The 24,369-nt window shown below is 36.8% G+C and overlaps 1 protein-coding gene and 1 long non-coding RNA gene across 2 annotated transcripts in view; one reads left to right on the forward strand and one right to left on the reverse strand.

Annotated features, from left to right (window-relative positions):
• Positions 1 to 210: 210 nt before the first annotated feature.
• LOC106559007 lies at positions 211 to 5,826 on the reverse strand. Its single transcript, XR_005362524.1, has 3 exons — positions 5,705 to 5,826; positions 5,092 to 5,209; positions 211 to 681 (listed from the first exon to the last, which is right to left on the reverse strand). It is a non-coding gene; the product is annotated as an uncharacterized LOC106559007 (long non-coding RNA).
• A 280-nt stretch (positions 5,827 to 6,106) lies between these two features.
• NOL4 (nucleolar protein 4) overlaps positions 6,107 to 24,369 on the forward strand; it is a 521,655-nt gene continuing 503,392 nt past the window's right edge. Inside the window, exon 1 of the mRNA XM_038543558.1 lies at positions 6,107 to 6,128. The gene's annotated coding sequence lies outside the window, so the exon portion shown is untranslated. The remainder of the gene's footprint in view (positions 6,129 to 24,369) is intronic.

Here is a 24,369-nt window from a genome sequence, read left to right on the forward strand (position 1 = left end):
AAGGAAACGAGAAGTTATGCCAGTAATAGATTCTGGATATACCTCATAGAAAAAAATTCTAAGAATGAAAAGTATTAACATTAACAAAATAAAGCAAGGCCTAATGAGGTAATACATTATGGCATGAAAACAATTCATTTTTTTTTAAGATTTTATTTATTTATTCGTGAGAGGCACAGAGAGAGGCAGAGACATAGGCAGAAGGAGAAGCAGGCTCCATGCAGGGAGCCCGAAATGGGACTCGATCCTGGGACTCTAGGATCATGCCCTGGGCCAAAGACAGGTGCTTAACCACTAGGCCACCCAGGCATCCCATGAAAACAATTCAATGCAAAGTCAGTGACATGATATGTTACAGCTTACGATTTGTTTTTTTTCTTCACAAATGGAAAGCTATACCATATCATGGAAAGCAGGACATACAGAATGGTAGAGTGATGAGCTTGGCAGACTCCCTCCCTGCCCCACAAGGCAACCATTTAACTAGATACAATTATTAAAGACAACAATCATTTAAAGTCTCTGGAAATTGTCCTAAGGATATCCAGTAAATGGACAATCATTCAAGAAAATCTACTACAGCACAGTGAAGAACAGTGAGAGTCTGTGGCATTTAAGCCATAACCTGTTCTTCTGCCTCTGTCTCCATCTTCATGGAAGATCTTTTCTCTGGGTGCTCTCCTATGGGAAAATGAAGTCAAAGTGTTAAAGGCTAACAATACATAGAAAATCTTGAAAGTGGTAGGAGAAAAACAACTCATCGTGTTTAAGGAAACTCATAAGATCAACAGCTGTTTCCTTATCAGAAACAATAAAGGTCAGAAGGAAATCACTTGACATTCGAAGCACCAAAAGTAAAAAATACATCTATCACCAAAAACCTTATACTCACAATAGCTATTTTTAAAAAATGAAGGGTATTGAATTTGGTTTCTTAAACAAGATAATAACATGTTAGAACACTATTAATAAAAAAGGACCATAATTACACTGAGTTTTATTGGTAATGGTTCAGACAAAATAGGAAAAAAAATAAAATCTATTGAGCATTCAGGTGTTTAATTAACACAACTACTATTGTGAATATTTGCAAATATCAGAATATTTGACTTTTGTAATTTTGAGTTCAGTGTTTGACATCTTTAAGCATTAGGGTATCTGGGTATAAATAAAATCTTATCCCCTTAAGTAGAGATAGAATGACTAATTGGTACATCTAATAGGACACAATACTTTTTGTAAAACTGTATATCACTAATATTTGCTTAAAATATGCCTATAGGAATTCCAAAGGAGCCTAACTGGTTAATAAAATAAAAAAGGTAGTATCTATATCACTGCCTTCTTGTTTTAATGACTGAGTTTACAGGTTTTGAATGTTTCTTTTAACCATTGAATAAAGGACACTTAAATTTGGTCTGGCATTTACAGGTTTTCTAAATCAGCATCCAATCTCAGCTTACCAAATTGCTAAAATTTCTCAAAACATACTTAAAGTATTCATTATAGGCCAATTTTAGGTAAAGTTCTTAGAAGTTCTTAATTTTCCTCACACTTACTTTCTGGATCTCAAATGAAAATAAAGACTATCATTAGTGTTCTCAAATCCTGTCACAGAACAGGAGAAGTTTAAACTTTTTGTTAATCTGTAATGATATGGAAGAAGTAAAGACACTTAGGAAATTACTCTAATGACTGAATTCAATTACTATTTCCAAATTATACTTTTAAAACCAATTTCTTTTATAAAATTACAGTAGTAATCCATGATTCCCCTGTTTATCCTTTAAATATTTTCTAGCATAAGAAAATATAAAAATTTGAGTACCATTGGTTTATATGATTACAAACTACAAAGAAACATAGAATAATAAGGGCTTTTATATTTAATCAGAAAGGAGACATAACATACCAAAAGATCAATCTCACCTGCCTTATTGTTAATTTCCTTTTGCTCTTACAACTGATTTCCCAAGAAAAGCATAATAATCATCTATAAGAATATCCAAGGGTATATTTCAGTAAAACGTTTATTTAAACGTTCGCTGTGATGGGAGAAAAGGACACCTAATACTCAGCACTAAAAAAACTGTCTCAGTTTGTGAAAGGGTAAAAGCAAACAACAGTCATATGGAACATAACAATGTTGCCATTATATGGACATCCCTGTAGCTGAAAAAATTCTTAAAGTTGGCAATGTGAATGTGACATCTAATCATGGGATATATTTTTCTTTTTTTAGGAATTTTAGTATTGAAGAGTTCAATTTCTGATTGTAATACTTCCTGGCAAAATGAAAATTGCAACATTTGGTAAAGTGTTAAAATCTCTGTCTCTCTCCTTCCCGTCAGCTCCACCACCCATCCCCAGCCTGGTCTGGATCTTTGTTGATATCACCAAAAAACTATGCAATTAGAAAAAACTATCTATCTGATCTATAATGAGGAGAGTGTGATGTTCTGCATGACAAAAAATTCTTGGGGAGCGTTGATCTTATCTCTTCTATTGCTTTGCCTATTGTTGCTTTCTACTGATTTATAGCATCTGGACACTGCTTCTCCAGTGTGCATTTTAATACCTACTTCATCATCAAACTTTTAAGATAGAATTCTGTGTATTGTTGATTTTTAATCACCCTTGGTCGGTAGATTTCTTACACGGGCCCCCTAAAAACCATTATAGAAATGTATAGATTAGTCTTTCTTGAGTGAGGTAATCATTCTGTTTCATCTATGGTGACCAGGGAAGGATGGTCTTGTGGAACAGGTTGTGGCAATTCGTGAGACTCACCAAAAAAGATACACTCTGAATGCATGTCCTATAAGAGGGTAATAGTGGGGTCGTGAGAACTATTAATGGTGGTTATGATAGACATTAGGCTATTAACCTATCTAGCGGAACAAGGGACCTAGTTAAGTTGTGCTAAATGCTTGGCTTATATTACTTAAATCAATCTTCATACAAATCCTATAAAATAGGAATAGTCTCCATATTTTATAAATGAAGAAACTAAAGATCAGAGAACTTTCCCAAGGTTAGTATGGCTATCAAAAGTTAGAAGTAATCTAAATTCATATTTAATCTGTGTTTCTATCTCCAAGGAATTCTTTCTTCCTCTTTCCCATATTCCTCAATGATATATCCTAGGACTTGGAAGTAATTTGATTTTAACAGGATTCTTAACTTATACTGATACAACATATTAATGACTTGGTCCTGGTATCTGGGAAAGTCTAAATTTTACAGTTATATAAAATGAGATCTCTGTATGAAACACGTATTTTTCTCTGGAATACACGTTTTTCAACTGTTGGTTATTAGCATGACATCAACTCTTCACAGTGGCCCAGGAGCCATTGTATGCCTTTGCAAATGCATGTAAATTATAAATCACTATGTAAGTTCATGTAAGCCATTATTTTTATACTACTATCACAGATATATGCCTATAGGAATTGCTAGAAATACACAGTAGTAAGAGTGGTATCAATTTGGCTTTCAAAATCATATATAAATTGTTCCTAGGGCAGCCTGGATGGCTCAGCGGTTTAGCGCCGCCTTCAGCCCAGGGCCTGATCCTGGAGATCCGGGATCAAGTCCCACATCAGGCTCCCTACATGGAGCCTACTTCTCCCTCTGCCTCTGTCTCTGCCTCTCTCTCTCTCCTCTCTGTGTATTCTCATGAATAAATAAATAAAATCTTAAAAAAAAACCCTGTAAACAATAAAATAAAATAAATTGTTCCTAAACTACCAGTACTCTGTACCTTGAAAGTTGTTATAAAGACTGTTACAGAGTTACAAATTTGGAGGAAATTTGCAAAAACTAAAATAAACCTATCTTAATTTTTTAAAGATTTTATTTACTTATTCATGAGAGACACACAGAGAGAGGCAGAGACATAAGACGCCCTGTGGGGAGCCTTATGCAGGACTCGGATCACGCCCTGAATGGAAGGCAGATGCTCAACCACTAAGCAACCCAGGCATTTTGATCTATCCTACTTTAACACTCAGAAATTATGTATTTCATATTTTGGTATATTTAGTTTTTGTACTTATATACACATGCACACGTATTTTCTATCTTTCACAAAATTGATACTCTAATGAATATTTTGAAACCTTTTATTTATTTATTTTTAAAAGATTGTATTTTTCTTTATTTGAGAGAGAGAGCGTGTGAGTGAGAGGGAAAGGGAGAAAGAATCTGAAGCTGACTCCACATGGAGCACAGAGCCTGAGCTGAAACTAAGAGTGGGTGGCCCAACCAGCTTAGTCTTGAACATTTTCAATCCTTTCATATTCTACATATCTTCCTTATTTTCTTATGTCACTAACTACTTTTCAAAAGCATCATCTCAATGACTACATGTTACTTAACTGTATGAAATTGATCATACTACATTAAGACAACAGAGTTTCATGAATTTTGATATCTTTATGCAGGAGCCAGGTTACTTTTCTTTATATTATCTCAAGTTTACTATGTATGACAAATAGATATACTCTCATAAGTATTTCCTTAAACATTTCACAGATACCCAAAGATAAATTTTGACTACCACATTTGAGACCTTTGATGTGTCCTCAGCTATTTCTTGTTTTTATTGAACAAATTCAGTTATCTGTAGGCTAAGCACTTTTTCAGACACTGCTGTGTATTAGTCAAACTTAACTGTGCTTTCTGCTCCATATTTACAGTATGATCCACATTCTCATGCCTTCAGGCACTGAAGCACTTGTTCAAGTGCTTGGATCTGACTGCTTATGTTTTTTTTCCAATTCCTCATGTGTAAATTATTCCTCTCTTCAAAGGCTAACTCATGTGTTAATCCCTCAATGAAATTTTCTGTCTGCTAAGCTACCAGGAGGACTTCTATCTCTCTCAGCCATCACAGCTCTTTACCTATGTCAATTTTTCTTAGGACACATGCTACTTTCTTTCTTGGATTAGTTGAAGGAATGATTTATCAAATGGTTAATGCATAGGTTTTGGCAGGGCTTAGTACATAGTAGCCACTTCTTTACTACCTGAGGTTTGAACCAAATAAGAATCCAGCAGATGGGAATCAAAAAGCCAGGTACTTACTCATAAAGCCAAAATGCACTTCCTAGAACTGCTTGTCCACCTTGTCACCAGCAATACTATCCCTGTGAAATTTCCGGTATAGAGGAAGACTCCGTTCTCTCTTCCTGAAGGCTGCTGACTTGCAAGTGAAAGATGGAAGATGGAAGTCAGTTTTGAATACTCAGTTTCTCTTTCACACTCACTATTGGGTAATTTATTGCAGTTTTGTGGGAAATACTAGGGAATGAGGCAAGAGATGAGAAGTATTTTAGTGGCAGTCTTTTCTCATGAAAAGCACATGAGGTATATTTAAATATATTCCCAATGCTGATTAGCTTTTTGGTTTTTTAATTCTTTGGGCTTCATCATTAAGCCTCTGGTCACCCAGCAATGTCTGGAAAGGTGTTGGCCTACTGGGTAGTCCTGCTCTCACCATTCTGAGGCTGCTTTCTGTACATCACACCTTTATGGATTCCCTGGGCATGCTGTTGGGTGAATGTTTTTTGTCAGAAGACTCAGAAGTACACCAAAACAGTTTGTTACTTTAAAAGATTCCAAGGCCACTCTGTTATCAAAGCTGAAACCTACTCGCTGCTCTGTTCCCATCCCAATTGTGTCCAGTCTTGTCACCTACCTGGAGAGTCAGAACTTGTCAGTTGCTGTGTCTGGGGCTGAAGTTCCCTGGAATGGGTACAGTTTCTTCTGGGCTCTGACGTGCCTCACTGTTGGAAGTTTCCAGGTCATATACACACTTATCATAACAATGACTTATGACATTGAAGATGAAGCACACATTGCCAATGCCTCATGAAATAATCTTAGACAAATATGCTGCCAGAACCCATTACTTTATATGGGCAAAGTAGAGATACAGTGATATCTGAGGGAGGGAGGGTGTGTTATTAGGGAACACCCCAATTTCTGCTTCTCCAGAATCCCAGCCGGTCTAAGCCAGCTGTCTGGAGTTCATGAACTGCAAACAAATAATCAGAAGGACTCTTCCAATGTGAGAGATGCACTGTATCCAGAGAGTGGAAATTTACGTCTTCTTTCATTATGTAAGTATCATCTAAGACATGGTGACTTTTTTTCAATTAAAAAAATTTTGCAAGTCTGGCTGTCCTGGGGAGGGGTTTATTTTGAGGAGTATTTTTTTATGCCTCACCTTCAAGATCCTTTCATTTTCATCTCTCCTTTGAGCCCCAGGGCTGTGATATGAGAGAACTTCTCCAGACTTTTGCAAGGCGTATTTTTAGTCCTGTGCCTTTGTCATGTGCTTCTACAATTTTATGAATGTTTCAGGCCTTGCCTGAAATAGCAAGAGCAGCGAGGCATCTATTTATTATCAAGGGAGAGATGGTAGTGGCCAGGATCCAGGTGGCAGTGATAGAAGTGAGTGAGATGACCGGGATCTAGGTGTATTTTGAAGACAGAGCAGCCAGGACTTGATGATAGGTTGCCTGTATGGTGTGGAAGGAAAGGTGACAGTTACAAGGAATCTGATGTTTTTGGCCTCAGCTCTAGAAGAGAGGAGTTGCTACCTAGGAGGAGTGCTGAACCCACTCATGAACACTGTCAGTGTCCTAAGCTCTGTCCTGTTGATCCCATCCTTCAGATCCATCCAGAGATTTTTTTTTTAAGCACTTGGTATATCTGTTCCTATCTTTAAGGATTATTTCCCAATTACTTGCACTGTGGATTCCCTATTTTAGTCTCTGCGAGCACACATGTCTTACAGATACTGGCTCCCCTATGGCAGGGGAGTTCTTCAGTGTTTTCCCACCATGGATTTTTGTGAAGTCTGGTGTAGCCTAAGGAATGTCTTCTCAGAATAATGCTTTTAAGTGCATAAAATAAAGTACATAGGCTTTAAAGGAACCCCAAAATGTTAAAAAATACTTGCCAAGAAATGTTTAAAATATGTGTCCATAGTTATATATGTGCCTTTGGTGAATGCATTAAAAAAAGTTATACATTGAGTCCAATAACTACTTTAATTTCAAAATAATGATCAACATAAATGATATTTTAAGATCTTAGCAACTGGAAAATGTGATAGGAAAATATGTCTTTTATATTGGTGACAAAGGCACTGCAAATACTACTATGGTTTGTTGCCTACAGTCATCATTGAAGGAAATGCTAAATTTTGGTTCTCCAACTGAAATGAGTTAGTGAAAATGCAATGTACTTTTGTCTCCATGCAAGTTTATGGACTCCTCTGAGGATAAAGAAGCTAACCTGAACACATGCTCTGAAATGGAACATGTTTGAACTTTGCAGTAAGGTGAACCTAGTATGAAGTTGGGGGGAGCACAGGTTTCCCCTCTAACACCTGTTACACATAAAGTGCCACATTCAATTTTGTAATGTACCATATCCCATTTAATTGTCAAGACCATGATACGTGTTAGTTATTATTTCCATTTTATGGATAGGGAATTTGAGACATCGAGACGCAGAGTGATTTGCCCAAGTTCTTGTGACTATGAGTTTCTGACTTGGAATCTATAGAGATCCAGGCCTGCCCCTACTCCAAAAGATATACAGTTTTATTTAGGAATCACTATGACTTCTGGGCATTTGGGCAGAACTCTTATCACCTCCACATGCCTGTAAACTTCTTCATTTCAGGGTTCAAGTTGAAGTAGTCTCAGCACCTCCCACTGGCTCTGCAATGTTTCACGTGTTGCCTTAAGCCTATTATATTTTGATATGTAATCATTAAAAAAAATTGTCTTTAGAACATGAAAGAAATGGTAAAATATTTTTCAAATGCTTCTATACTTGCGTTTTTATGGAAAAGCAATATAGGAGTTAATAGGGGTGATATTGGAGAATCTGACCTCTGGCAAGATCCTGGATAAACTTATCCAGTTTTAGCTACTGAGTAATACTGTGAATGAAAAGCCTTCCTGGAGGGCTTCACCATTTCAGTGGATGCATTCTTGGTTATGAATCATATACATATACTTTACAGGGAACAGCATCCACATCTCTAAATTAATGATAATTGCACCAAAAATAAACAGACTAATTAACATTAACTATAATGAAAACACAACTACTGTTCAGTGGTCATGATTATATAGTTTACTTAGTAAAACACAGGCTTAGAAATTTCTTTAACTGAAAGAAGTGGTGGTTGCTAACACTAAATCTTCCTTTTTTCTTTTCAAGGCCTCTAGAATATTAATTGCATCATCAGCCTATTTATTGATTTTAATGCCTTGCAGTTTGCTAAAAAAATGAAATTCTCTCCAGTTGCATAAGGATTCCTTGAAATTTAATACACACCATGATTTGGGGATAGAGAGGTTCCACTGGCCAGTTTTAATTAAAAAATACAATACAATGAAAAATAAAACTGTAGTTTCACCAAATTACTTTTTGTTCAGTAGGGAAAAAAATCCAGATAAATCAGACTTCTTTGCATTTACTTTACTAATGAGGAAATACAAGCCAAGCAGAATAAATCTCTTTTTGCTGACATGGCAATTTGTTAGCACTGGAAGTTTTATTTCTTATTGATTAGGTAGTATATATAAAGAGACTCATTACTCTTGAGTGTTCTGACCTGGAGAATGTTACCAGGAGACAACTTCAGAGAGATTTTGAGAAATTCTAGGAGCCTACCTCTCAAAAATATGTGCATTCTGTTTTATTGTTTGTTTTTGCTACAGTCTTCAAAAAAAAAAGAATCAAGTAAACAGACAAATACCAAAAATTTCCGTTTATTTTTAAAATCCAATTCAGCACTAGGAAATAATATTGAAAATACATTTTGTTCTAATAATTTAAATTCCTCAAGCTTAATGCTTGGGTTTGTTCCCAACATTAGATTATTGAAAAGGGTTCAGAATCTTAAAGTCTTGAAAACAGTAAGATTTTCAGGTACAACCTGGTGTGAGCAGCAGTCTTCAGACTCTGAAGTAATATTTACACATACAGTGTGGGAATTATTCCTGAACTATTCCTAGGGTATATGTGACATTTGAGGAACATCTTTCTATTTTTTGCTATTTGGCAGAGTACGTGACAGAGACCAAAAAGTATGAGTCATTCTTATTTTTATTGTGCTGATGTGTGACTCAGTGGCTTGACACAAAGCTATCTTTGGCACCATTTGAAGAGTTCTGACTCTACTCAGTGGTTTCATGGGATGTTCCTGAAGCCAAATGAACTTGTCCTGCTCTATAGTTTGCTTTCCAGTAGAATCCCTTTGTGTTACTGTAGGAAATAGGCACAGCCACCTATGGGTTTCAGAGGTTACCAGCCAAGGAAACTGACTTCAACCTTTTTGATTTAGAAACCTAATACTGTCCATTTATCCAAGCATCCTCAGGCTGGGGGGTGCAGGTGGGGGGAGCGGACTGGAATACAGGCTTAGGAACCAGAGCTTTCTAACTGGGCAAGACTTCTAGCTTAAGCAGATCATAGCTTCTTAGATAAATGTGCCTAAGCTCTTGGAGTTTTGTTTTCTAACTGTGGCATGGAGAGAATAAGGGGAGCTCTCTGGGTGAGAAAAAGTGGTAATATGTGAAAACCATCTGACTGATGGTTTCATCATGCCAGCCACCACATAGAAGGTGCTGGATAAAGGAAGAAAGTGTGGTAACATGACACAATGTAAAGAGATCTGAAATAGATTTTTATCTCAGAAAGGTAAGTCTGAGTGGAGTGTAGGCAGGGGAGTAGAGGGTAAATCCTGGAAGCAGAAGGGATTTCCTGCTACTCTGAAAGTTAAGGACAGTAACATAACACAAAAGGCTGATTTGTAAAGCAAAATGCTGTTTTGCTTACTTGTGATAAGCTAAGAATAATATTTAGGTTTACTACATGTGATATTGATAGTCTCAACCTTTTCTAAGAATCATTCACACAATTTATATGGGGATACAGTTAGTGTTAGTGATTTTCCATCCTAGGTACCACCCGCAATTGTGCTGTTATTCTGTCTCTTTGTGAAGAAAAACAAGGACTGTGTTTTACTCAACAGTTAAATAAACTGTGCATTTCTTAGGAGTCTAAAGGGCACTCAGATATTACCGTCATGGGCACTTTATGTAAGTGTAACTTAACAAATGCTATGTCAAAAAGAAGTGAAAATGGACAGGCCCCCTGGAACTGGGTAATTGACATTCATTTTATATCAGTTTTGTTTTCCAAGTGAGTCTGTTTCAAAGGCCCACTCTTCCAGCTAAGGTCCCAGGCTGACAAATCCATCTTTTCCTCCTCTCAGAGTTAACCATATCAATGACTGTGTTCTGCTGGCAGTAGCGCACGTCTCCCTTGACCTATAGGAAATCATGAGACAGGTGTTCTTTCTGTGTGTAATGGACCAGGTAGTCTTGATAATCACCTAGCCTTTAGCATGGAGCTCACTAACACCTTTCTCATATTGGTCCTGGTTAGAAGGTCACCCCACCCATTGGCACTGTGTGGTCTATGGACCCCTTGCTCCAGAATCATTTGAGCTGCTTGTGGGAAAGACTGATTCTGCCATTTAATTCAGACCTTTGGAATCTCTTGGGATGGGTCCTATGAATCTGTACAGCATCTATAGCAGGTGGTGGTAGTGATGGGAAGACTCCTAAGATCCTTCACTCCTTCTACTGCCAAGAATAGCTCCAAGACTCCCTGGGAGCCCACTGTGTGCTGTGCATGTTTTTTTTTGGGGGGGACAAGCATGATGCTCTTTCCATCTAGGCTTGGCTCCCTCTCTAAAGATTTATCTTCCAAGAGGCACATGCAGTAAATGTGTGCACATGTCAGTCCCCGCTCATCAAGTAGAAGAATCAGAAAACAACTGGGTCTAAGAAAGAGGAACGACAGGAACTCCTAGATTTGCAACCAAACTTATCCATTCACAGGGGTGGGAATTAGGGATTAGGGCTCCAAACTTCAGTGAGTCATAAAATTGAGCATTTGTTAGGAAAGCAATTTTCAAACTTTTCATCTCAGTACCCTTACACTCTTAAAAATTATTGAGGATCCCCAAATTCTTTTGTTTATGTTCAATCTATCTATGTTTGCTTTGTTAGCAATTAAAACTGGGGATGCTTAAAGATATTAACTAATTCATCAAAAATAACACATTAGAAGTTGACATGATTAGCATATTTTTATTTGAAGAAATTGTATTTTTTCAAAATAAAATAGTGAGATGTTATTTTATACTTTTATAAATATTGTTAATGTCTGCCTTAATGTAAAACAGTTCTTACATCTGCCTCTGCAATTGATTTTTGTGATTCGTTGTTTTGTTTGAGGGATATGAAGAAAATGTGGCTTTGTATAGTCATATAGTTCAAAAAGGGAGAAGTATTTAAATAACCTTTTCAGATAATTGTGGATATTCTTGTTTGATATGATACCAAAAATTAAGAAGTGGTAGTTTTTTAAAGCTTGATTGTAATGTATTATGTCAAATCATATCAATGAACACTTTGTGCTCTGCACATTAAAGCCCATTAAAACTTTTTAAAAAATTTTATTTATTTATTCATGAGAGACACACAAAGAGAGGCAGAGATACAGACAGAGGGAGAAGCAGGCTTCCATGCCTAGAGCCTGACGTGGGACTCCATCCCTGGTCTCCAGGATCAGGCCCTGGGCTGAAGGCAGGCACTAAATCAGCTGAGCCACCCGGGCTGCCCCCCATTAAAACTTTGAATGGATATTTTACCCATGTAGGATTTTATAACTTCACCTATTGATATTTGGAAAAATACTAGTTCACCTTAATACACAGATCTTCTAAATACTGACATGTTTTAGTTTACAGTATGGAAAAATCACTATACTGCTGTCTTAGGGCTGCTGCCACAAAATATCACAAACTGGGTGATTGAAAACAACAGAAATTTATTGTCTTATAGGTCTGGAGGCTAAAAGTCAGAAATTAAGGTGTAGGTAGGGCCATACACCTTCTGAAAGTGTGGGAATCCCTTCTTGCCTCTCTCTTTTTTTTTAAAGATTTTATTTATTACTTCATGAGACAGAGAGAGGGGGGCAGAGACATTGGCAGAGGGAGAAGCAGGCTCCATGCAGGGAGCCCGATGTGGGACTCAATCCCTGGACTCCAGGATCACGCTCTGAAGCCGAAGGCAGACGCTCAACCACTGAGCCACCCAGGCATCCCTTGCCTCTTTCTACCTCTGAATGGTTTAAGGACCATCTTCATTGTTCTTTGCCTGGTAGATGAATCACTGCGGTCTTGCATCTTCAGGTGGTATATCTTCACATCGCCTTCCTCTGTGCAGATCTGTCTCTGGGTATACCTTTCCCCCTTTTTAAAAGACATCTGTCAGATTGGATTTGAGCTTACCTTAATGACTTCACCTCATTTTAACTTGGTTCTATTTGTAAAGACTCTATTTCCAAATAATACCACATTCTTGCAGGACTGGATATTAGGACTTTCACATTTTTTTTTTTTTTGAGGGACACAATTCAAGCTACAACACTGGCAATCATTCATTATCACCACTGAACTCATTCCAAAAATTCTGCAATTATTATGAAGCTCATGGTGGTGGATACAAGTTTTCCAAAATTCCAATTTTTGCTTGGCAGCTTGCATTCTATCCTTGGCAACAAACTTTCAGTTGTTTTCCTTGAAGTGACAGGCTCACTTTGTTCATTTTCAAGAAAATGTCTGCCAAAAGCCTAAGTTTCAATAACCACAGTTTGTTAGTCGTTCCTTCAAATAAAAATGGTGCTCTATAAAAAAATGTTGCTAGTTCAGCTTGCAACTCCATCACTCTGCAGTGTGCCTTTCTTAATGAGGAGTCAGGCTTTTGGTTAAAAACCTATGTGCGATTTTTCAAGTCTGACCCACAGCCCAACCCATACAAAAGCTTTACCTGGCAGGCCTCCCAGGGGAGAGCTGCCCTCCCCACATCATACTTGGTGCACGGCCGGTGCCTCACAGCCCCTGAATGGAGGTTCAGTGAAGGTCTCAGACTCCCCTGCTCTGTCATGCTCTTTGCATATTTACCTTCCTCACCCGGGCACCTTCGTGGAGGCCTTGGGCAGAGGTCTTCCTCAGGTGCCTCTGCTTGAAGGGAGTGGCGTGGAGGAGAAACTTTTTTTTTAAAGATTTTTATTTATTTATTCATCACACACACACACACACACACACACACACACACACACACACACAGGCAGAGACACAGGCAGAGGGAGAAGCAGGCTCCATGCAGGGAGCCCGATGTGGGACTCGATCCCAGGTCTCCAGAATCATGCCCTGGGCTGAAGGCGGCACTAAACCGCTGAGCCACCCAGGCTGCCCAAGGGAAAACTCTTAAAGACACTTCTCCCCGCTCTGACTCAGTACCAGTACTTTTGCCCTCCAAGCCTGACCCTGAGCTCTTCCTCCTGACCTCAGAGTCCTTGAAACCACCAAAGCCTTCTGTTCAGGAGCTCCATCAATGGTGAGATGATCCACCTGACCCTGGACTGGTGTGCCCTTCCATGGGGGAAAAAATGAAACAGGGAGTTGGTGTTTTCTCTGGTTTTAGCCTCTCACTCACACCATCGGGGTAGGTAAAGGCTTAACTCTTTGGTTTATGGCTTGTCCCTTGAATGGGCCACTCTCACACAGAACAGCTCAGTTTGCTGTCCCAGCTCAGCTGAGCTCTGGATGCTTGGAGCGGATTTCCCTGCAACACCTATAATACTTCAGGATGTAGCAAAAGTACTCTGGGTATGCTTCTTAGTCATAGAGAATTTTTAAAAACCACGTACTTACAGGTTGTACAGGTTTAGTTTAGTAATATTTTAATATATCTTACTAGGAAACCAAGGACATTCTTAAGTGAACCTGATTTTTTTTTTCATCGCAAGTTCATGGCAGCAAAGACAACAGTGACTAATGGAATAGTTTGCTGCCACTGCCTTGATTTGCTGTAAGGCTCCAGTAGTTTTTGTTTGTTTGTTTTGTTTTTAAGGCTCCAAAAGTTTTACCAACCATTGCCTCTGCTGTCATCAGAACAAATATTAACACAGTGAAAGACAAACAACATTGTAGCATTACTGTGAAAATACTTGTGACCTCTTGGATCCCCTGAAAAGGTTCCAGGGTCTCCAAGGGTCCACAGCACTTGGAGATCCACTTGGAGAACTACTCACATGGTAGTAGTTATTCTCTATGCTGCGTAACCTCCCCCTTGGCAACCCAACACGGTGGTTTTACAGAAACTGATGGGAGTTTTGAAGCCTTAGGAATTCAGGACTTTAGCGATCCTCCCATCTCTACTATCTGGCAGTTTGTCAGGCTACATGAGTATGTATGTGTTTTCAACTTCAACTGCAAAGGGTAGGCATAGTCAAGTGCTCTGAGCAAAATCCTTGAACCACGAGAGGGCCTGATATGGACTTGTTTTCCTTGGACCAAGCCCAAACGAGAGAAAGTATATACATCCTTTTTCTTGTGGACCAAGTTCCGTGCGGAGAGGGCACAAACTCTGCCATAGGAAAGAGACTTCAGCAAGTGTCTTGGACTGGCAAGGTTAGGCATGTAAATTTTCCCAGAGGTCACAAAAGTTTTCTTTCAGGGGTCACAAATCACAGCGGAGTGTTTCTGTTTGAAGTGTTTCTGCGGCAAAATCTTTGGGAACCTGTGATGATAGTGGTAGCTAGCAAGCTACATTAGATGTGTTCAATTAATGTAGACCTGACAAAAAATGGGAGGAATGTTTGGTCTTCTATTAATATTTGTAAAACAAAAATTAAATCCTCCCATCCCTTGCTTATAATTCTCCAGGATTGTTTGAGATGATAATCATACTTAACTGAGAACACGACACAAAGCACTTAGCCGACCACTCCAGCCCTGATTATCTTTCCAGTCTCATCTCTTATGGGTTTCTGCCCTGACTTTCCACGTTCCAGCCATCCAGAGCAGGACAGGCCACATTCTCTTGCATTCCTCCAATCATTACCCACCTTGTCTTTTGGCCTATGACAGCTTTCTTTCACTTATCTGGACCTTCTCAATTGGCCAAGTTGTGAGTTACCCTGCAGAACTCAGTCCATACCCACTGAAAGTCTTTCCTGGTATCTGACATTTTGATTTTGTAGTCATTTTAACATTCTAAGTACTTATAACCTTGGGGTGTTTTCCAGCACCAACAACCAATTCTCTGATTCTCTGGCCCCCAGCTGGGTGTCTTATAATTCTACTGAGTTCTGAGACTAACTACCTGGGGTTCGGACTCAGTTCTGAACTGAGTTCCACAATGCTATTCCATGTCAGGGGCCAATCACAAGTCCTGGGCCACCTGTCTGTCTGACTGACAGGCTGTAAATTGGGACTTCCCACAACGATTTGCCAGTTTTGATAATTTGCTAAGACAGGTCACAGAACTCACAAAGCCCCCTAACTTATGTTCCCTGGTTTATTATAGAGGATACAAATGAATTGCTAGATGAAGAGGTGTATAGGGCAAAGTCTGGAAGGAACACAGGAGCTTCTGTCTCTGTGGAGTCGGGATGCCTCATTCTTCCTGCACATAGATATATTCACCAAATCGGAAACTTTGAACCCTCTTGTTTAGGACTTTTCCTGAAGGTTTCATTGCATAGGCATTATTCATTAATTCATTAATTTATTAGCCATTGATTGGTGATTAACTCAGTCTCTAGTTGCCCTTTCCTCCCCAGAGACTGGGGCTGAGAGTTTCAAGTTTCTAATCAAAGCTTGGTCTTTCTGGCCACTTGTCCACATCCTGAAGCTATCTAGGGGCCTGCCAGAAAAAAAAAGGATGCTTTTATCATCTTTATTATGCAGGAATTTCCAAAAGTTTTCAGGGCTCTCAGGAACCAGGGACAAAGGCCAGACATCTTTTTATGATACCAAAGACCCTAAAAGCCAAGGCATTATACCTCATATGTATCAGTCACTTATTCAATCCATTTCCATATTTCCATATTTCCATATTTCAGATTAGGGCTCAGGGATAGTGCAATGTTCAAGAATATGATGAAGGAGTCTATGGTATATGTTGTTTGATAATTTTGAAAAGGTAAAAATTTAATTTAAAAAACTTAGACTGTAACATTTCTATAGTCTTTTATAGTTGCATCTAAACCTCCTGCTTTATAACTTAATGTCACAGACTGATTTGTTAATCATAGTATGCGTCCCAGGCATATTTCTATCATAGCACTTGCCACATCTTAATTTTTTTTTACATGTTTTTTTATACCACTGTGTTTTTTTTTTGTTTTTTTTTACCACTGGATTTTGAGTAGGAAATCTTTCTTTTCAATCTCCCCCAACCTAAAAATAATTCACATTCCCTCCTTTCTAATATATATATATATATATATATATATATATATATATATATATCCTCTCTTTCATATGTAGATCTATTGTAGCACCTGTGACATATTATGGTGATTAATATTTACATGTTTTAGAGCTTGGCTTCTAGACCATAAACCTTTTGACTATTTGTTTATTGATCCTATATTCCTAATGTTTGACGTTTTGTCAACATTCCTTGAATGTTGAAATACATGAATCGAGTGTCTGGTTCTCTAATGTCATCACCCTTGACTTGTATTTTTTTCTCACATACCCAAGTAGCTCCCACATATGATGTTTTATATCTACGCTTCTGTAACCTACCTCCCATCTTTGCTTCTTGGACACATGGGCTACCACCCTCTCAAACTTCCTAATAACTGCTCTTCTTTGCTTACCTCATCACTGATAACTCTATTATCATAGTATTCCTTCAGTTCCATTAACGCTTATGCTTTAATTACCTACTACCAGACTCCTAGCAGATGCTCACCTGAATGGGCTTTTTTTTTGCATTGATTTCTGCTGGGCATGGGCTCTAATGACCCAGGGTAGCTCCAGGACTGAAGGCCTTAGGGAAGCTGGCCAGTTGAATGGCACTACTGAACTCTGAAATAAATAGACAGTTGCATCCCCCTGGAGCATCCAGAGACTTTTCTATGTAAGATTATATAATTTTCCTTTTCTCTATAATGGTAGTGAAGCTTAGCACCAGGTTTTAAGACATTCAAAGGTAACTTAACAACCACAGCCTTTTTGATAAAGAATTGGGTGGTTTTTACAAAATAACCATTGCGCTTCATCATATCCAAGTTAATTATAAAATCAAAGGTAGCATTCACTGTAAGATTGTGTCTAACATTAACGGATGATTTTCTCTTCAGTGACACTTGCTCACTACTTTTCTTCCTTCAATATATATTATCTGCTATATTCCAGATGCTTTTCTAGCAATCAAGCATTTTTCTTGTCCTCTGAGTTCACAGTGTGGTTGGCTAAGTGTGGTATATGTGTAACATATTATATGATAATTGTCACAATATTTATTCACATATTCATTTGGAATATATTGCATGAGCTTCTACTATGTGCTAGACACTGTTGTGATATTAATGAACCATGACTCTTAGAAGTTATATAGTTTTTAAATATTTGATTAGTCACCCTGTTAGATCTCTTCATTCTTTTTATTAATAGCTTCAAAATTAATGAAAAAATCTACTGAAATGGTGAAGTTTTAGTAAATAAGTAATAATGAGTTTCAAAGATGAGTGATATTTCATTAAGAGAAATTTTAGCTCTTCATACATTCTGTAAGGGAGAAGATGTCTCCTGGAAGAATTATTCAATTCTACTCTTTAAAAGGGACCAAAATAGCATTGCGTATGAGTCCTAGAGAAGGAAATAAATATGTTTTAGTTTTATGTGCATCCTTGAAATGTGAAAAAATCATTTACTTGTTTAAAATGAGGTATTATTGCAATGGACTTAGAAGAGTTAGCGAGGTGGGCATTAAAAATGTTTTAATTACTTAGTATACCAGTAAAGATTATAATTCCCCATGCTGAGAGCATGACATAACGTGACATAAACAGAGTTAAGTATGACTTCAAATCAGATGGGAAGACAGTGCACAGGTATGGCTATGGACTGTTATTTCCTTATAGAACAAAATAAAAAGGAGCCTAGTATCTTTTTCATGTATATAGTTATTTACTGCATCAAAGAAGAGTTCTGGTAGGGAAATAATGGTTATTTTTTTTTCTCCCAGTGAGAAAGGACAGCTTTCAAGTAAAGAGGTGAAAATTGGCTTGATAACTCAGAATAAAAAAGAATTACCTTTGCGTGAAATATCCAAAGGCTCAGAATTGGAAACCTGGAAGTTCCAGTGCCAGCACTGTCTGGTGACCCTGGAGGCGTCAGAGCCTTAATAGGAGAGGAGACATCTAATGACATTCCTCATTACAGACAAGCCAAACATAGTAAGTCATACATTATGTGAAATATTTATTTTTAATTGACTACGTTATTAGGAAATGAAAACTATATTCAAGTTCCAAGCCATAAGATTTGTGAATACCATATCCAGGAAAATAATTTCCCAGAAATGTGAGAAAATAGAGCATTATTTCTAATAAGATAATTGACACTGAAATAAATTGATTTTAAGTGAGAGGAGTTAATCTGATATTCAATATACCCATTTTTATAAAAAATAGATTTACCAACTAAAAATCATAATTTTTCATAATAAAAATGATTTTTCATGATTTTCATAATTGTTACAACAGAAATAATTGATCAAAAAGGAAAATAAAGGGTTTATAGTTTTCTTTAAACATTTTGACCTACTTGATTTCAGAGACCAAAGAATAGAGTTGCTTTTTAATGCTTTTGGATTTATGCATAATATTGTATTCATTTCTTCCTCCTTACTGCTCCAATTCCATTGCCTCTGGGTATATTAACTGAAAAGATTAAAAACATAAATTATCACAACTAATAAAATGCTTCTATAACAATGTAAGAGAAAAGGTTGTATTTCTATGGGAATGTGGTTTATACTGACCATGCTAATTACTACTCTGACCAAAATTATGTTTTCCTTGGATAGGCATATATCTTTTTAACAGAGGAAAATAGAAATTTTCAAGATCTTTGACCTAACCAATTACTTATTTATAGCCATCATAATAGCTTATATATTTTTTCTCTTTCCATTTATTTGAATCAAGATTCAAATAAGTCATATTTTGTGATTGGCTGATATATGTCTCTAGAGTTGCCCATAGTCTGGATTGTGCAGGTTGTATCTTTGTGAAATTGTTTAACATGTTACTTTGTGTTTTAAATTTCCTATAAATTGAAGTTAGCTCTAGAGGCTTGACTGAATTCAGGTTTGATTGTGTTGGCAAGATGGTGAATTCTCCTATCAGGAAACACTTAATGTTGGGCTATTTCTCTTTTGGTGTTTTCAATAACCATAGACACTTAGTGACTAAATCCAATTGGAGGTTTAGAAAATGATGACATTCAAAATGATTAAACTCTTTTTTTTTCTGGTCATTTTTTTTCATGGGATACCATAAAAAGACTTGTTCTCTTTATCTCTAATTATGGTTTTACCCAATGGTATAACTCATATAGGAAACTGTAAATGCTTGATATATTCCCTTTATCTTCCAGTCTTCAAGATAATGAATTAATTCTTCATCATTCTCCAGAGGTGACCAATTAGACTTTTTTTTTTACTATCCTTATGAACTCATGAATTTAACCACATTTGATTTCTCAATCCATAGTAATTATCATTTTTGAAACCACACATAGCTCATTTGGGGCCATTTCATACCTCTTTAATCCGACTCTTAAGTCCTATTGATATGACCTTAGTATTCACTGATAGCTTCCTTGCTATCTGAACAAGATGTTTTAGATTTATTTTATACATTGCCTATGGTAGATCTGAGATATCTCTGAGAATCTCTCTTTTTAGAGGGAAATGTATTTAGAGACCGCAATCTGGGTACTAAGGATGTTCATTGCTACTGAGTTCATCCTTGTTCTCAAATTTTTTTCAGAGGATAAAGTGGGGGAAATACATACACTCCAAAATATTTAAGCATAAACAGATATTAATATAAACATCCATGTATATGTCATCAGGAATTCTATTTTTATATCCAATTCAAATTCAGGACAATGGTGTTTTGTTGTTTTGTTTTTGCCTAACATCTTCTGTCTGCATCTCTTTTGCCCATCACATTAAGAATAAGAAGTTCTGGGATTTATAACCACACCAGGAATATAACTAGAATATTACATAATTACTCAATTACACATTCTACAATCCACATATAAGTATTTCAGGAGAACAATACCAGCTTGCCCACTACAACAGTACTGCCAACAACATGCTTAATAAAGAGTTTAAGATTTTGTTTTGACTTTTTTTTTCAACCTTAAATTATATTCGAATAGGCAGAGAAATTACTCTGTTTAATGTCGCTTGGAACAGTTCCTTTCAATGTGATTATGCCATCAATTAGATACACATTTATTTTTATATTATTTTCTGTTTTTAAAGATTTAAAAAATTTTAATTTTAGAAGGGCCAATTTAACCCTTACAATTTTTCAGGGAAGGGGTAAGGTGAAGAAAGAAATCAGGAGTGAAGAGAATCTAGGTTCAGCAAAGTCTCATAAATTATCCAAGTCAAAAAGGTAAACCTAAAAAAAAAAACAAATAAAACCCAAAAAGGTAAACCTACATTTCTGGACAAACCCAAAGGTTTAACATAATATTACCATAATGATTTTGAATAACTTTCCTGGCAGTCTAAATGATCTAGTTCTAATTAGTAAGTTGGTTTCTGACTGAGACTATGGTTCTTGCTGAATGTTTAAATAAAGGAAAATGAATTTTTGCTTCTACTCTGGTGAAAATATTTTTGTAAAATTTGCAGATTGTTATATATTTATTGTTCTGAGTTTGAATTTATAGCAGACATGTTTTATAAGAATATGTCTTGATCATCACTTCCTTTGTTTGTAAAGTGATGATAGTACTCATTCATTTACTTATTTAACCACTATGTATTGAGTGTCTACTCTACTAGATAACATGCTAATTATTATTGATAGAGAACAAGAAATAGGACACTTTCTATTCTCAAGGAAATTGCACTCCAGATGAGAAGATAGAACTATAAACAAGCGATTGTAATGTAGGATAGTAAATGTCATACTGGAGGTATATACTAGGTGTCATAGGTACATGTAGGCAAAGCAAAGCACCTCATACAGCTGAGGAGCCAAAGGTAAATAACCTCATGAAGTTTTTGCTTGGTTGAGTGCAGAAGTAGCAGTTAGAATTAGCCAGGTTGGAGGATGAGAGGAATGAAATAGTTTGCATGTAGAAAAATATAGAGGGTTAATATTTTGAAATATTATGTAATGCATATTTCTGTGTCCCCTGAAGCCTTTCCAATATTAAAATCAGATTTAAAAATAGTAAAAGTCTTCATGTATTAATGTTCTTAGAATTAATGTAAAAATGGGCTTTGCTGACTTATTAGGATCAAAGTTGAATTATTTTAAGGAAAAACAATAGTGTCCTATTTTATTTTTAAGATACATAGAAGGAAGAAAAATCAGCATATATTTATAAAGCACAAAATAAAGTAAGATTTGGGAATTATTCTAGCTGATTTCATCATTTCAAACACAGCTGGACAGACTACTGTGATACAGTTTGTTATGCCTTATTATTCATAGTATCATTGCATAAGAAAGATAATTTCATTTTACTGTGTTCTCTACATTCTCTACATTCTCTATCTACATTTTCTATCATTGCACAAAAGTTCTTATTGATAGTCTACCGTCATAATTATTTATTGCCATAAGTAAGTGGGTGTCAAAACCAATACATCTTGGCAATTCATTAGATCTATATCAAGCAAAGTAACATTTGTTCATATGCTTGTATGTATGTAAATCTTAAAATTATATGGACTGTAAAATGAATTCTAATGTATTGTACTTTAGACAGTTGGAATCAATCTAAATTCTTTTAAAAAGACTTTAAGGTTTATTACCTAGAAAAGAGAGGAAAAGAACTCAAAAAGAATGAAAAATCAATTTTTTCTTAGCTTTGAGTTTTTTATTATGTATTTTTTGATAAGTCCATAACAGGCAGTATCTTAAAAGCAATTCTGAATTACAAGAGGCAAGCACTTGAGAAGGAAAAATGCTTTGGAATGTTAAGGTCTTTTCTTTGCATGTCAAGTATAAAGTCTGGCTGAATCAGGGCATTGAATTCTATATCTTCAGTTACACAGAAGAGAAAAATGTAGAATGACAAAAAGTAGTTTTCCACTATTCAGAGAGCAGATTAAGATCCTTCTGAATTGGGGAGGAGCCTGAAACACTGGTCAGAATAGAAAGGACATTTAGACCAGTGTAGAAATTCTGCTGCCATCCTCTGGCCTCTTCCAAGGGGAACCTTGGAGAAGGAGGAGCCATGGAAGTCCTACATGAGTTTGGAGATGTGATTCAGGGGAGAGGCAATATCGAAGCCTATTCTAATGCTGGCAGAGTAGACATGGTGAGGATGCGAGTTGGCGTGCCCTCTCAAGTCTCTAAGCTCCTGTGAGACATAAGGGAGATCAAAAAGTTCCAATGTGCCCAAGAAGAGTGCAGTGCAGAAGATAGCCAAGTGGTGGGGCCAGAGTGGGAATGGCGGGATCCCTCTAACTGGGCTCCGAAGATTAGTAAAAAGAGATGAAACAGGGATTGAATCAGCAAGAAAGATCATTAGGTGCTAGCCTCCAACCCAATGACCACCATACTTTATCCATACAGAGAACAGAAGACAGGGTCGTCAGCTAAGCAAACTGAGGACAACCACCAAGAAGAGGAGAGACCATCCTTCCATCAACAGAGGCTAGCAATAGAGGATGACACTGGGATCAGATGCTCTTTTCCAAATATGAGGAGGAGGGCATGTATCACTCTGGCAACAAGAGAAAGAGAAAGGTGATGACTGAAAATTCTACAGGCATTATTAAACCTAAAGTCCTTAAGATTCTTTCCTTATAAGAAGGTACTTAGCAGGGTTTGGACCAGCCCTTTGTCTTCTTACTAGTAAAGTCCTGGGTGATCACAGCCAGGCCTATCTCCCACTGGCACCGTTCTTGCAGTAAGGACTAGACAGCTGGTCTATAGTGTCTAGACCAGACAGCTCCTTTAAATTTAAATCCCATGTTATCCTCAACCTGTACCAAAAGAAATTCTTTGCCTCTACATGTCCTCATTTTAGTGAATGACATACCCTTCTAGCTAGGTGTCCAGACCTCTTACATTATACCCTCTTACTCCATTGTCAGACAATCAGTTACTACTCTTAATACACGCTCCCTCTCTTGTCTATCCCCTTTGCCTCTACTCAATTCAAGCCAGATGTAAGATTATGTTTCATCTATATTATTAAAGAGTCTAATTGGTTTGATTTAAGCCTTGCTTTCCCCCACTGCCCACAAATATTCCCTCAAATATAATCAGAATGATATTTTGCAAATTCAATTCTGATTAAGTTACTCTTGATTTAAACGTTTTCCATTTTCAGCAACCCTGGTCTCAGGATGGACTTTAAACTCTTTAGCTTGATAAAGAAGTCTGTGTCTGATATGGTCCTAACTAACTTTCCATACTTATTCTACTGTTTACTATTTTAAACTTTTAGCTCTAAGTGTATTGAATATCTTGTAGTTTCAGAATCTCTGTTATGTTCCACTGGTCTGTCTGTTTTGTGCCAGTACCATGATGTTTTGATTTTTATAATTTTGGAGTATATCTTGATATCTGGGATTGATAGCTCCAGCTTTGAACTTCTTTCTCAAGATTTCTTTGGCTATTCGAGATCTTTTGTATTTTCATATAAATTTCAGGATTATTTATTGTACTTCTGTGAAAAGTGCTACTGGTATTTTAGTAGGGATTGCACTGAATTTGTAGATTGCTTTGGGTAGTATGGACATTTTAAAAATGTTCAACAATATTAATTCTTCCAGTCTGTAAGCATGGAATATATTTCCATCTGTTTGTGTCGCCTTCAATTTTTTTCATCACTGTTATAGTTTTCAGAGTACAGGTCTTTCGCTTCCTCAGTTAAGTTTATTTCTATGTATTTTATTCTTTTGGTGCTATTGTAAGTAGAATTGTTTTCTTAATTTCTCTATCTGCTATTTTGTCACCACTTATTTCTTTGTGATTACCTCATGTCTTACTACTTCCTCAAGACTCTCTGCTCCAGTCACACTAAACCAGAACACAACACACTTTCTGTAAAGAGCCAGATAGTAAATATTTTAGCTTTGTGGACAAAAGGGTTTTGTCATAACGATTCAGTTCTGCCATTGTAACATAAAAGCAGCTGTAGACAATAATATAAAGGAATGGACAAGGATGTATTCCCATAAA

The sequence above is a fragment of the Canis lupus genome, chromosome 7 (genome assembly GCF_011100685.1).
Source record: "Canis lupus familiaris isolate Mischka breed German Shepherd chromosome 7, alternate assembly UU_Cfam_GSD_1.0, whole genome shotgun sequence".
NCBI classification, from domain to species: Eukaryota; Metazoa; Chordata; class Mammalia; order Carnivora; family Canidae; genus Canis; species Canis lupus.